Genomic DNA, 14,560 nt, shown 5'->3' with positions numbered 1-14,560 from the left:
TGGCCCCTTAAAAATAACTAATCCTCTTTTCTCAGTTACAGGTTTCAATATCCTATGAACAACTTTGGACCGATCAAATGTGCCTAAAGGGAGGGTCCTATAACATTTGGCTTCTAGGGGCTCCACCAGAGAATTGGGGCTGTTTTCTGAGAAGAGAAAATTGCAAAATGAGTAGTCCTCTCTTTTGACTTTGGGGGAGCTGTTAGGAAAATAATAAATTACTGTCTGCGTAAGTTTAAATCTCAGAATCTCAAGCAAAATGCGGCTCTAATTTTATGATAGAAATCAGTGGCAAATAGGATTAGTTTAACAGGAATTCTAACAGTATCATCTTGGATACTTCAATAAAAGTCATCAAGATCCGTTGATTAGGGAGCTAGCAGAATGTTAATGGTAAATCGAAAGGGATATTGTGAAGGGCAAATTTATCCAACGTGGCTTTGTACTTAGACTAATTTTATGGAGCAGCAATACATTATAATTGTTAGAAACCTGGTCTCTGGAGTCAGACTGCTCTGCTAAATATGGCTCCACCACTGGTATCTTTATGACATTCAGCAAATAATTTCTCTGTGCCTCGATGTCCTCACCTGGACATTGGCTATCATAACATTTCCTGCCAAAATGGTTATTGTGGGTTTTAGTAAATTTCTTGCAAAGCACTAATAATATTGTCTGGCACAAAATGAGTCCTCAGTGAATAATGACTCCTGCTTTTATATTCTGGACACCAGATTTGATATCCTATGGAATTTATAGATTAAGTCTTTTTCACTAGAATTTATAATCAAGTTAAATTAATAAAGTATGAGCAAATCCAGCCAAAAATTAGATGCTAATAGGAAACTCCTTTCTATTGCCCTTTGGTCCCTGTCTCCTGTCCATATTTGGAACTTGTGGAACATTATGAATATAGTAGTTTGGCACTCGTTATCCATTCTAACTTCCTCCACATGTGCCTGGAGTCATGCAGCGACTGGCATACTGAAACCTACCTTCCCTAAACTTCCACGCAGCTGGTGTTCTGGGCACAGATTAGACTCTTTAATTGGATGCACTTATGCAGTCTTTAAGGTGGACATAAGATGAGCACTGCCATCTTCCTGTTGCTTTAGACCTTTCTACTGGCAAACATGGTTGTGACAATTCTGAGTTTTTCTGGAGAGGTCCTTCATTGGCTCTGTGTGTGTTGAGAGGCCACTGTGATGGGGAGGGCAGTGGCTGCAGCTTCCTGATCTCTGGGTCACAGGAGGTGGCAGTGGGTTTTGTGGTCAACCAATCCAAATGTCATGTCCTGAAGTCCCACATTTTTTAATGTGTCAGAGGTAGCAGCTCTCTTGGCAGGACTGTTATATAATTTGGTTGGGAGTCATTCCTCAAGCCCCTACAACACTTATGTAAGCTCCTAATTTCCTGCATTGTATCCTTTCAGTTCCTTTTCTTGCAGCCAAACTCTGACTGATTCAGACAGGGAGCCACAGAAGTTGTCTTCTCCATGGCAGTCCTCTGTCAAGTGACTAATTTTTTCGACTTATTTAGTGTGACCTTGTTGAGCTTCTCTTTATAATGGAGGAAAGCCAGAAAAGGCTGAGGTGCTGGATTGCTGATAAAGGGTGATTCCTCAAAAAATGACAAACAGGTTCATTATGTGCACAGGCAAAGCCATTCCTCTGCTACAGCACTGTTATTGGGATGCAGGGGGGGGTCATGTAGTGAGAGAACCTAGAGTAGTCCTCAGCATGATTACCCCCAAAAGAATTTTAGTTGATTTTACAAGTTATTGTTGGATATTTCCACTTTAGCAGAGTGATTCAGATCTGTTTTATCTCCTCTGCTGTGCCACCTTGAAAAATTAACTTTTTAATGCCTGTCATTCTTCATCAACACTAGTATTACGTTCCCCAAATGTTCTCAGCTCCCTCCTTTCTTACTGTTTCCCTCCACAGGGGATAGAAGGCCATACACTTACTGCCCTCTCTTCTCTTGTCCTAGCAGGGGTCATATGATCTAGTGAAACCCTGCCTGAGATAGCTTCTAGAAAAGCTTTTGTTTTCTTTATATATATAAAAAAAGACATGGTTAATGGAGTGCCCTCCTTTCTTTCCGTCTATCTTAAAAATAGACGTGGTATCTGGAATGCTAGCAGCCATTTTGTGAACATGAGGTGACAAACCAATTCACCAAAGACGATAGAGGGAAAAAGACAGGAGTCAAGATCTCTGATGACACCATCAAGTCTCTGCATTTGCCCTGAACTTCTTACCCCTGTACTTTTCCTTAAGTGAGAATAATAAACCTCTACTTGTTTAATTAAGTATTGGTAGGATATTGTAGTCCTTATAGTCTTATTTCTACATAATATGTCACTTATATTTCCTGGGGGTTTTGTGGGGACCCAACAAAATAACTGGTGTGAGAGTAGTCTGAAAAAACTAATTTTTAAGTCTTATTTTTAAAGGGAATCAGATGTTTTCCGAGTAGCTCAAGATAGAAGAAATTTCAGTGAAATGATAAATGATTGAAATAAATATGCCACATATTCCTTTCAGCAACTCAGATGAAGGTTTGCTTCTCTCTTAAATTATTAATAACCCCATTTAGGACTTTCAAAGTGCTTTACTATCATTTGATATTTAATCCTCAGAATTTTCCTAGCAGATTGTAAAATCTCATTTTACAAGGGTCAAAATGAAAACAAGGTTTTTGAAAGACTTTCTCAGAGGCACATATGCCTGTGGCAGATTCAGAATTAAAAACCAAAGAATCTAACACTCCAGTGTGTAATTGGCTTTCTCATGTAAGTTTGATATGCAGGGCATGACACAGCCCAAGGAAGCTGTATGCCCTAAGCATTTTAAGTTTCACTTATATGTGTATTCTAAGTAAAGTCCAGCTATCCATAAATTTTATACTTTATATACGTGTGGATAAAATGCCTTTATGCACAACATTAGAAGAGGGCAATAAAGGAATATCTTCTACCAGTAGTGAACTTAAGTCCACTTACATGCTGCTATATACTGTATAATAGTTTTGTGTGCCCCCAAATTCATATGTTATACTTAATCCCCAATGTAATGATATTTGGAGGTGGAGTCTTTGAGGGGTGATTAGGTCATGAGGGTGAAGCCCTCATGAATGGAATTAGTGCCCTAAAAAAAGAGACCCCAGAGAGCTCTTTAGTCTCTTCTACCATGTGAACGCAAAAAGATGGCAATTTTTGAACTAGGAGGAGGTTTCCCCATTTATTGAATCTGCTGATACCTTTATCTTGAGCCTTCTAGCCTCCAGAGCTATGAGAAATAAATTTCAGTGTATTTGTTTATAAATCATTCAGTCTGTTTGTTTGAGCTGCTCAAATTAAGACACATGCTGAAAGCACCATCTAATCCTGGCATGAAAGAAGTGAGGTCAGATTACTTTGTTATTTTCCTGATGTACATCATTATAAGCATTAAAAAGGTAGTTATGTTGATACTGTAAGTTGGAAAAAAACACAGGGGCAAAATATGGGACATATATAACTCCCTAAGCAGGAAGTAGATTCATGCTTAAAAAAGGAAGTAAAGAATAATTGGTGATCAAAGCCTCATTGAGAATTGTGCTGCTCAGAATTTCCCTCCACCTTCAGCCCAAGGAAATGCTCTGGCAATTTTAATCATGTTTTGTTCCATGAAAAGAAATTTGGCCTTTAATTAATGGTGTTATTTTCAAGAACAAATTTATGCATTTTAAAGTCTTTTATACAAATTCTGACTTAGTAAGATTTACATGATATGAGGTCAAAGAGAGGAAAAAGAAAAAAAGAGCTTAAACAGAAATACAAAAAGGCTTAAGTCTATATTATTACTATCTTTATTTTCTCATCCAGAGATGGGTGGTATAGGCATTTCATATCCCAGCTCCACTACTTCCTGGCTGTGGGACTTTGGGCAAGTGACTCCCTCTGAACTTAACTTTCTCAAGTGGTAGATGGGCATAATGCTAGTACCTTCATGGACTGGGTAAGTGGATTGTATGAAATGGTTATTGTAACAATAATGTTAGCAATTGTCACTATCTATAAAAACCGTGACACAGTAGGCACAACTGAAAAAGAGACTCTTAAGACAAATACTACAAGGTTACAGGACCTATGTCAAATACATTTTGTAAAATCCTATGGGGCAGATTTTGAGCAATCACAAAGAGCACCCTTTGGTCTAGTTCTGCCATTTTTAAGGGCAACAATGGTCACTGGATTGAAGAGGACACAGTGAATTTGAGGAATGAAGAGGGTGGTGGTCAGCAAAGAAACAGGGCTATTCCTGAATAGAAATCCACTGTAAATAGGAGAAAATTATCAAAAATTACTAAGGGATTATTATTCGTCACAACAAGGAGGGGATGGCTTCCCAGAACTGTACTTTCCAGAAGGCCTGAATAGTAGAACTCTGATAAGCCCTCTTGATTCTTGTTGAGGCTTATGAGTTTATGGGAATAGCACACACCCTGGGAGAATGAGAATTCTGTAAGATATTTAGATCTCTGTCACCTGGTGATTTAAAGCCTGTTGTATATGTACATTTTATTTGTTAACTACCTCTTCTGCAAAGGTTTTATAATAATTACCACAGGGGAGTGAGGTTACAATCTTGCCTTTTTTATGTAACATATTTTCAAGATGCAGTGGTGTTGGAATGGGGGAGAGATAGGAAAATGAAGCCAGAGAAAGCAGGAACTTGAAACAGGAAGGCTTAAACTGGGTAAACTCCAGGAAGAAATGTGAAGAGAACATAAATGTCAAGCCATACCTGGCTTCCAAATATTGTTACTGCCTGATGCACCCAGCACAGGACAGAGCCCTTCACCCTCAGGACGCCAAGTGTCCTCAGTGTCCCAAGAGCATCTCTTGTGTTTTCTGTCTGCCTCCCAGGTGGCTCAGCCTCTTCTGAGTAAGCTGGGCTAAAATAGGGGAAATAAAATGAAATAAGGGTGAGGAAGAGAAGACAACAGGGAAAAGGGGGGAACTGAGGAAGAATACAGAAGAATGAGGGAAAATTAAGGAGAAGAGAAAGAGAAAGCAAAAAAAGGAAGAAAATTAGGTAAAATATAGAGAAGAAAGAAAAGAAAGCTGAGAATGGGACAAGCATGGAATCACAAAGACATCACTTAGAAGCTTGGACTGGAGTGTTGAGCTAGAACTGGATACAAGAAGGGAGAGAGGGGACACTGTGTCCGGAGGGCATCGTGAGAGTAGAAGAGGTAGGAGAAAAGAAGGTTAGAGGAATAAGGAAACACTGTCATCCCAGATGTCTGGATTAATAATCATCTTTTATGTCTATTCTGTCAAAGCTCTTAGTGGCATTGTGGGCAGAATCACATCCAATATTATTTCAAAATAACGATGCCTTCTGTTGAAGCAGAGTCTATGAGGGGGAGGAGAATTAGATAAATGATGAAGAGATAAGGGGCCAGTCCTATGAGACACTGTGGGGAGACACTGATGCTGATCACTTGGGAATGGAAGTGATGCAATGCCTGTGAGAATGAGCAGGATGTTTATTACCTTTTTGCACAGTTAAAAAAGGAAAAAAAAATTATGGCACTGGCAACACACAGTAGTTTCTTAAAGAAGAACATATTGATATCTGATTTATCCATGACTGGGTTGATTGTCACCTTGAGGATTTGGCATGTGTGATATTATTTACATGTGATGTTATATACCAGTTATTTTACTATTTTTAAACCAGACTTTAGCACTTTTTTATTTGTATATTGGCTCCTTTTACTTTGTGAATCATTTATTGCTCTATCAAATCATACATCTAACAAGTTATCTCTTGGATCTGTTGTTCTCAAACTTTAGTTAGCATCAGAACCATCTGGAGGGCTTGTTAAGTACTGATTTATGGGCTCTGTCCCATCAGTGTTTCTTATGCAGCGGTCTGGAGTGGAAGAATCTGCCTTTCTAACAAGTTTTCAGGTTAAGCTGATGCTACTGGTCCAGATCTCACTTGAGAACCACAGGATCTGACACACAGTAGAGTGTTCCAACTGGGCACAAATGCTGTTACTGCTGAGATATTAAAATTGTATCTCCAAGGATGGAAGTTTTAGGGTTTAGAAAAACTGTTAGAAGCATCACTATAGACAATTATCAATTAGATTATTTAATCAATGGTAAAATCAAAGAGTTCTATGACATTTTTTCAGGAAAGCTTCTGAATTTGTGACTTTCTCTGATTAGATGATTCTCTGAAGTTCTGGCCTTCCCATTATAGTTTCCCCAATTTTAAAACCTCAAACTTAAGAGTTGTGAAGAAGTACACCCAAAACTAACACAATATTGTAAATCAGGTATACTTCAATTAAAAAAGAAGAGTTATGAAGGAAAATTTTTCCTCTTCTTCACCTGATTCCATCTTGGCCCAGAGAGGACATGTTCATTACTGCTTTTCTCTTCTCAGAATAGTTCTGGTGAGAAGGCTTGTGCCTCTCCCTCCATCTGTTCTGGACTGCATGTGATACTCTCTGGGCCATATTGGTTGTGAGGACTGTGCCCATAAAAGAGAAGGGGGCCACCTTTATCTCTGGGACCCCCTGAGCTCTCAGGTGCAAGGATGATCACCTGCACTTCTGTGGGTGTGCAGTAAGCCCTCCGGGGGTAGTGCCCTGCCACGGGGATCAGTTCCTGCTGGAGACAGCGCACAGTGCAGACTGGTCCTTGCAGCCGTCTGGGTAAGTGGACACAGAGTCTTGTCTGCAACCTGACACAGTCCCAGTGTGAATGTGCAGATCCTAGATCTAAGAAAACTTCAGGTTGAAGTTGCATTCTCCAACATGCTTTAGCAGAAGCCCTGCTAAACCATTAATACAACTGGCTATCGGTTCTTTGTTTCATCAGTCAGCACTCTGGAGGGGAGAAAGAGAATTTTAGATCAAAAAGACCTCTAAAACATAGGCTGGAAAACAAGTATACACATAATATGGACACTTGGGCAGCAAAAGCTGACCTAGGGAGACAGAATCTCAGTGTGGGATTTGGTCGTCAGCTTGGGCTGGGACAGCTCACAGTAGTTTGTAACATGGTCTTAGGTGGTACATCAGGTACAAGGATGCTCAGAAGCAGAGTTATGGTCAAGTGCCACCTTGAAATATATGGCCTTCACTATGTGAGGCCTTTTTAGACATTTGTGGAAAGAATGATCATCACTTTCATAGTGTCTTTTTTTCTCCACATAGTGCTTCTCAGCCGGGTTTGGAGATTAAGTTTCACGTATGGCACAGGGCACTCATGTGTTCATTCTGACCTCCAGCTTGTTAGGATCAGGCTTCAGTGTCAGCTCTAGATCAGTTCCCAATTTCAATTTCGTTATCCTAATTTAAACTAATTAGGAGCCAAATAGTCTCTTGGACTCAAGTCTCCTTTATAGAGTTCCGGAAATATCCAACCTCTGCCTCTGGGTTGTAAAGTGGCTCTGAAATGGGTATGTTAGGAATTCTGCTTATGGGTGTGGATTTACCCCAATTATAACTTCAACCATGGAAGGGTTGTGCAACAGGCAAAGAGGAATATGGAATTTCTCCAGAGGAGCTATGTCACATTTTTAAGCTGGAGTAGAAGCAAAAACAAAACCATCCTTATTATGAAACAAAAGGCAAGAGGAATAATTTCAAGATTTCCTTCCAGGACACTCCATTATTTGGAATTTGGTTTGCTTAGTGAAATATTGAGGACAGAAAACTATTTGGAAAGAGATTTGATCTTGCAATCAAAACATCAGTGAGAAAAAGTGAAAGTAAAATGAAGGCATATGGCATTTAGAAAGAAGACAGAGATGGAGAATCAACTTACATTTGGAGAAAGGTTGAATTCGTGAAAAAAGATGAGACTAGGAAAAAAGGGATATATTTCCGTTGTTAATCAAGGAGTTTGAGGAGCTTAAGAAATCAACTAAAGGAAAAGATATTTAGAGAGTTAACTGGATTAACTCTCCCAGTGAGAACCCAGAAAGAGAATACTTTTGAAACAGAACTTCCCTTCCATTCCCTTCCCTCCCCTTCCTTTTCTCCTTCTTCTTAAAAATAAAAAAATTCATTACAGAAATTTCCTAGTGTATGCCAAAGAATAGAGAATAATATGATGATCTCCATGTGCTCATCTCTCAGCTCCAGCAGTTATCAACATATGATCATTCTCATTTCTTCTGTAACTCTCCATTCCTCCCCAAGCCCCTGATCACCTGCTGGATTATTTTAAAGTTAATTTCAGACACCATATAATTTCATCTGTATTATCTTAAAGACATAATGATTTAAAAAACAAAATTTAACCACAATATTCTTTCATGTCTAAAAATATAAAACATGACTCCTGGAGCTAATAAGCTATTACACCAAATTTCCAGTATACAATGTTAATATACAAAACTTAATCACTTTCCTATATACAAACAATGAACAAGTGGAATTTGAAATACAAAATGCAATATCATTAACATAAGCACCTCAAAAAAGAACCACTTAGGTATAAATCTAAAAAATATATGTAAGATCTATATGAAGAAAACTATAAGACTATGATGAATGATACCAAAGAAGAACTAAAAAAATGGAGACATATTCCATGTTCATGTATGGCAAGACTCGATATTGTCAAGATGTCAGTTCTTTCCAATTTGATCTATAGATTTAATCAAAATCCCAGTAAGTTATTTAATGGATTAGACAAGCTCACTTTCTAAACTTAATATGGAGAGGCAAAAGACCCAGAATAGCCAACACAATATTGAAGGAGAGAAACAAAATTGGAGAACTGATCCTACCCAACTTCAACACTTGGTATAAAACTTCAGTAATCAAGATGGTTTGTTATTGACAAAATATAGACAAATGGTTTAATAGAACAGAACAGAGAGCCCACAAACAGTAACTCATTAATATAGTCAACTGATCTTTGACAAAGGAGCAAAAGCAATATGATGGAGCAAAAATAGTTTCTTCAACAAATGGTTCTGGAGCAACAGGACATCCACATGCAAAAAAAAAAAAAAAAAAAAAAGAATCTAGACACAGACCTTACAGCCATCACAAAACTTAACTAAAAATGGGTAAAAGACCTGAATGTAAAACACAAAACTATAAAGCTCATAGAAAATTTAACATAGGAGAAAACCTAGATGACCTTGGGTATAGTGATGCCTTTTTAAATACAACACCAAAGGCACCATTCATGAAAGAAATAATTAATAAGCTAGATTTCATTAAAATAAAAAATTCCTGGCCTGCAAAAGACAATGTTCAGATAATGAGAAGATAAGTCACAAATTTGGAGAAAACAGTTGCAAAAATCACCTGATAAAGGACTGTTATCCAGAAATATCCAAAGAACCCTCAAAATTTAACAATAAAAGAATAAACAACCCAACTAAAAATGGGCAAAAGATTTGAACAGAGTTCATCAGATAAGATATAAAGATAATAATTAAGCATATAAAAAGATGCTCCACAACATATGTCATCAAGGAAATGCAAATTAAGACAACAATGGGATACTACTACACATTTCTTAGGATGGCCAAAATGTGAGACACTGACACCACCAAATGTTAGGAGGATGTGTAGTAAAAGGAACTCTCATTCATTGTCGGTGGGAATGAAAAATGGTACAGCCACTTTGGAAGCCATATTTTTGTTTGTTTTTTTGTTTTATGAAATGAAACATAATTTTACCATATCATCCAGCAATCCTGTTTCTTGGTATTTATTCAAAGGAGTTGAAAACTTGTGTCCACATGAAAACCTGCACATGGATGATTAGAGCATTTTTTATTCATAATTGTCAAAACTTGGAAGCACCAAGATGTCCTTCAGTAGGTGAATGAATAAACTGTGGTACATCTAGACAATGGAATATTTTTCAGTGCCAGAAGGAAATAAGCTATCAAGTCATGAAAAGACATGGAGGGACCTTAAATGCATATTACTAAGTGAAAGAAGCCAATCTGAAAAGGCTACATACTGTATGATCCAACTATACAACATTCTGAAAAGGGGAAAACTATGGAGACAATAAAAAGGTCAGTGGTTGCTAACGAGGAGCAGGAGGGTGGGGAGGGGAAATTATGAATAGGCAGAGCACAGAAGATTTTTAGGGCCCTGAAAATATTCTGTTTGATATTATAATGATGGATATATGCCATTATACTTTTGTCCAAACCCATAGACTGCACAATACCATGAATGAACCTTAAGGTAAATTATGGACTTTGGGTGATTATGATATGTCAGCGAAGGTTCATACTTGGTAAAAAATATACCATTCTGATGAATGATGTTGATAATGAGGAGGCTGTGTATGTGTGTGGGCAAGCGGAATATGAGAAATCTCTGTACCTTCCTTTTCTTTTTAATTGAAGTATAGTCAGCTTATAATGTTGCATCAATTTCTGGTGTACAGCATAACGTTTCAGTCATCCATATACATACATATATTCCTTTTCATATTCGTTTTCACTATAGAATGTGACTTTATGATGTGGACACTTAGGAGATCAAAGAAATGAATTTTCTCAGGTCTTTGATTGTAGTAAATTTGCATTAAAATATGCTGCAGCCTGGAGTGGCAGTTCTCCATCATGCCCTCCCTGTCCTTGGCTCCAGAGCACATACTTCTTTACAACTCTGAAGCCTTCATCTTGGGTTGTGGGGGAGGTTTCAGCCACTGTGGCCAGTCTGCACTTACCCTGCCTTATGAATTGCTGATAGAGACTGAACAAAATAAAAACCAATGAGTGACATTTTTCTCACAGTTGACCTTTCAATATGTTCAAGACAAAAGAGGGGACCAGTAAACTGAACCTTGTTATTTCTTTTTTCTTAACTTTTTTTTTAAACTGAGATATAATTGACATGTATAATTCACAAAAAGGTGCTCTCTCCAAAAGAAAAGGGGTGATATGCTGTAGATAGAAGTCTAGGGACAAAGGGAGAGAAGAAGTAGAATTAGGCATCAAGATATTCACCTGGGACCCTCCTCACTCTGAGACTTTAGCTGTGAGGCCATTGACCTTTGATGGCATAGGGATGATGTGGCTAGATCACAGGCACAATGCCAGATTTGCCTCCCTTCAGCTCTGCACAGCTTTGGGACTCTTCAGTGGAGAAATGCTTAAATAAAAAGTGGGATACAGTATGTGTTTGCTGGTCCCGCAAGTGGCATCCAGTGCAAGTACTAGGGGATTTCCCTCTTCTCTGGTCAGCACGGGTCAGGGGACCTTATTATATATTCCTGCACTTCAAGGATGAACAATCCAGGGATAAGACCTCACCTGGGAAAACAGTCAGGTCTGTACCCATTCTCCCTCCTCAGAGCATGGCTGGAACACACTGTGTGGGTAGAAGGAAGTGATACTCATTCATGCACACAAGTTTCTTCATATGAGTTGTTTAATAAAATTATATAAGTCCTCTCATTTTCATTAGTTTTCAGTGACCTTTATTTCACCTTGCCACCATAATGGAGATCAGTGGAAAGAACATGGACTTGGGGGTTATGTCCTAAGTTCAAGGTCCTTGGTCCCATACACCCAGAATCTGCAGAGGCTAAAGACAAAAACCAGGTATTAAGCAGTGAATTTCTCTGGGACTTAATACTGTCCAAATGTTTATCATGAAATTTAACTTTCTGTGAAATTTTTAAACTCTCATTTCTCTGTGGGAATCTACTGATGGGAGGGGTTCATATTCAAATTAGGGGCATTTTTATGGTAACATGTGACTTTTGGTGGGTAAGGGAAGCTAAGATATGTTAAAAGATAAATTGAAGCACATTAAAATTTTCAAGAGTTTGAGCATGCATCCATTCAAACTATGGCAGCACCAAACTGAAAGTGATTAGGGGCACTCCACCAACAGGGGCTAGGAGAGAAGTTTTTTATAGAAAAGACTGGGAAACAAAGCAAGGACATTATTTGATGGGCTGTAGTTTAAGCGGTCACCTTATTTGGGAAACCTTAGTTGGCCATTTGTGATTGGTTGTTCCTAAATTTTATTTTCTCAGATTTGAGCGCATTGACTCTGGCTTAGGTTTGGTTTGTTTGCATAAGTGACCAAGGCATCAAAGTCACCCCAGTCTAATGGTTGCCTCAGTTAATTACTTTAACTAATGGATTTATGGCAAGTTTGAAAATAGAACAGGTGGTGAATCTTTGGTTTAGTGCATTGTGTGACCTTCACATAAACTTAATTACAGTCCTGTCCTGTCCTCTTTTAGAACCTTTGTGGGCAAAATATGAAACTCCCACCTCACTAGTCTCAGAGAAGGATAAATATACAGAGAGAGGCCGAGTGAATGAGACAATGGGATTTTCCTCTAACCCAGGGTCTGTGTTGACTTCAGTATTTTCTGTTAAGTCTAATGTTGAGAGAGAGCTAAGACTGGGTAAGGTGGGGCTCCAGGGAGCAGGGAAGAGGAACCCTCAGCATCTCTCCTCACCCTAGGGAAGTTTCCCTTCTCAATTCTCTGAGCCCACAGTCTCCACTATCTTCTCCAAGAACAAGGAACTCTCAAAAGGTTGGTTAGATCATGAAACACAGTCTATGGGTTCTAACTGGTCACATTCACAGGGTGGGGTTACGGTGCTACACAAGGTTATCTGGTGTGGAATTCTTCTTCCTTCAGGTCTTTCCTTCCATGGGGCTGGATGGGCAAGCTGAGGCAGGGCATACTCACTGCAATAAGCCGGGCCATCCTGCTTTTCTCTTTTCTTCCCTCCTCTCACCTACATGTTGTATCTTGCAGCAAGAGCCTTTGACTCAGTCAGCTAGCAGGTGTTAAGATCTGAATTAAGAGACAATCAAGAATTCTCCTTTGGGCTTTGTGTTTAAGTTTTGGGTTTCATCCCAAATTCATCAGAGACCTAGCGCTAAGGGTTATGTCACCAGCTAATAAAAGTGCCTTAATTTTTAACTGATATTTTTCTTTGTGTGAATATCTGGTCTCAGGAGTCTTATAAAGAATAATCATTTTTGACAGTACAGGATTTGTAAGTTGGGGGAACCTTGGCTATTAGGGTGGCCAGTTGTCCTGGTTTGCTTGTGACTGAAAAGTTTCCTGGGATACAGGACTTTCAGTGCTAAAACCAGGACAGTCTCTGACAAGCCAAGATGAATTGATCACCCTAAGATGAAATGCCATCTTAAGGCCATTAAACCCTATACATAAATTTAACTCCTACTGGCTGTGTAACCTTGGATAGATTACCAGCCCTCTCTGAGCCTTAAATCCCTCACATGTAGAAGGGTTTTAATGAATACTACATTAAACTAAATTAAATTTCCCAGCATATTTTCTGGTACATGTAGATACCAAATTAATATGTGTTTCTATTTCATTTTCTTACTTTCATTGGTAAAGAAGAATATAAAGTGATATTCTGAGAAGAAAACACAAAATAGGAGAAATTGAAATACTTTTCTGAATGCAAGAATTGGAGAAGTTTCCTGAGCTCCCTTTTCCTCTCAGCTTTCTGTCTTAATGTTAAACAGTATCAGAATTGGACAATGCAATAGTGAATGTATTCCATTCTTGGAATTAACCAGGGGCCACCTATTCAAGTGACTGTAGAGGCCATACAGGGAACATGAATGAGTGAAATGGGGTGAATGGGACTTGTGGCAAACAGGCAACACCCCCAGCCCTAACAGATTGTGGCCACATGGGAAGGAGGGCCCAGTGTGCCAGAACTTAACATTTTTTTCTAGAGAAGCCATATCCATGATCTTTTATGTGAAATATACTTCTTAAAATATGTTGACATCAAGCTTAAGATTTAAAAAAAACGATGTATTAGCCAGTCAAAACATTCCATTGGCCTTTAATCCTCTCACTGAGTTGCTTCATCGAGTAAGAGAGGGAAATTAGATGTCATAATAAGACAACCAAAGAAAGTTTATTCTGCCCAGATGGAATAATCATCATTATTGAAAGGAAACCAAAGTAATTAAATGGTGACTAAAAAGAAAAAAAAAAATAGGAAATTGCGAAGTTTTGAATTTGGGTTGTCTTGTAGCTCTCATGACTCGAGACTAAACCTGTGGGGTTGCAAAATTGTAAAGGTAGAACCTGCTAGCAAAGCTTCATGAAATGCTTGCAAGCATCATCTGACAGATTTCAAAACAGTTTGAATATTAGTCATCACAGATATGCCTGCCAAAAAGGGTAGTATGTTAAAAGAACATCTGCAGCCCACATAAATACCCCTTACTGAGTTAAACTCAGGAAATCAACTTCAAAAGTTGCAGAAGGCAAAGCAGCTGAAACAGCAGAGTTTTATATTAAGTGGTTGACAGACTTCCTCTGCGGGTGCAACTGTTATTGAGGAGCTAGTTAGCTCCCAATATATTGCATGTTCAACCTCCAGCTTTTGGTGACAAGATGCTTTGAGGATATATTTGGACTCATCCTACTCAATGAATCACTTACACTGTCTAAAGTGAATACCAGTTCTGTCAAGTATGGGCATACGAGATGATTACTAAAAAAGCAGCAGAGCTGATGGTAGTATTGTCTTGA

At 38.6% G+C, this 14,560-nt stretch overlaps 1 protein-coding gene across 7 annotated transcripts in view; it reads left to right on the top strand.

Moving 5' to 3' along the window:
- SLC9A9 (solute carrier family 9 member A9) overlaps positions 1-14,560 on the top strand; it is a 599,624-nt gene that overhangs the window by 90,688 nt on the left and 494,376 nt on the right. The gene's annotated exons all lie outside the window — the stretch shown is intronic.

Source organism: Vicugna pacos, chromosome 1, assembly GCF_048564905.1.
Source record: "Vicugna pacos chromosome 1, VicPac4, whole genome shotgun sequence".
In the NCBI taxonomy this organism is placed as follows: domain Eukaryota; kingdom Metazoa; phylum Chordata; class Mammalia; order Artiodactyla; family Camelidae; genus Vicugna; species Vicugna pacos.
The sequence above is the reverse complement of the archived record's forward strand: the minus strand, read 5'-3'. Positions and strand labels throughout refer to the sequence as shown.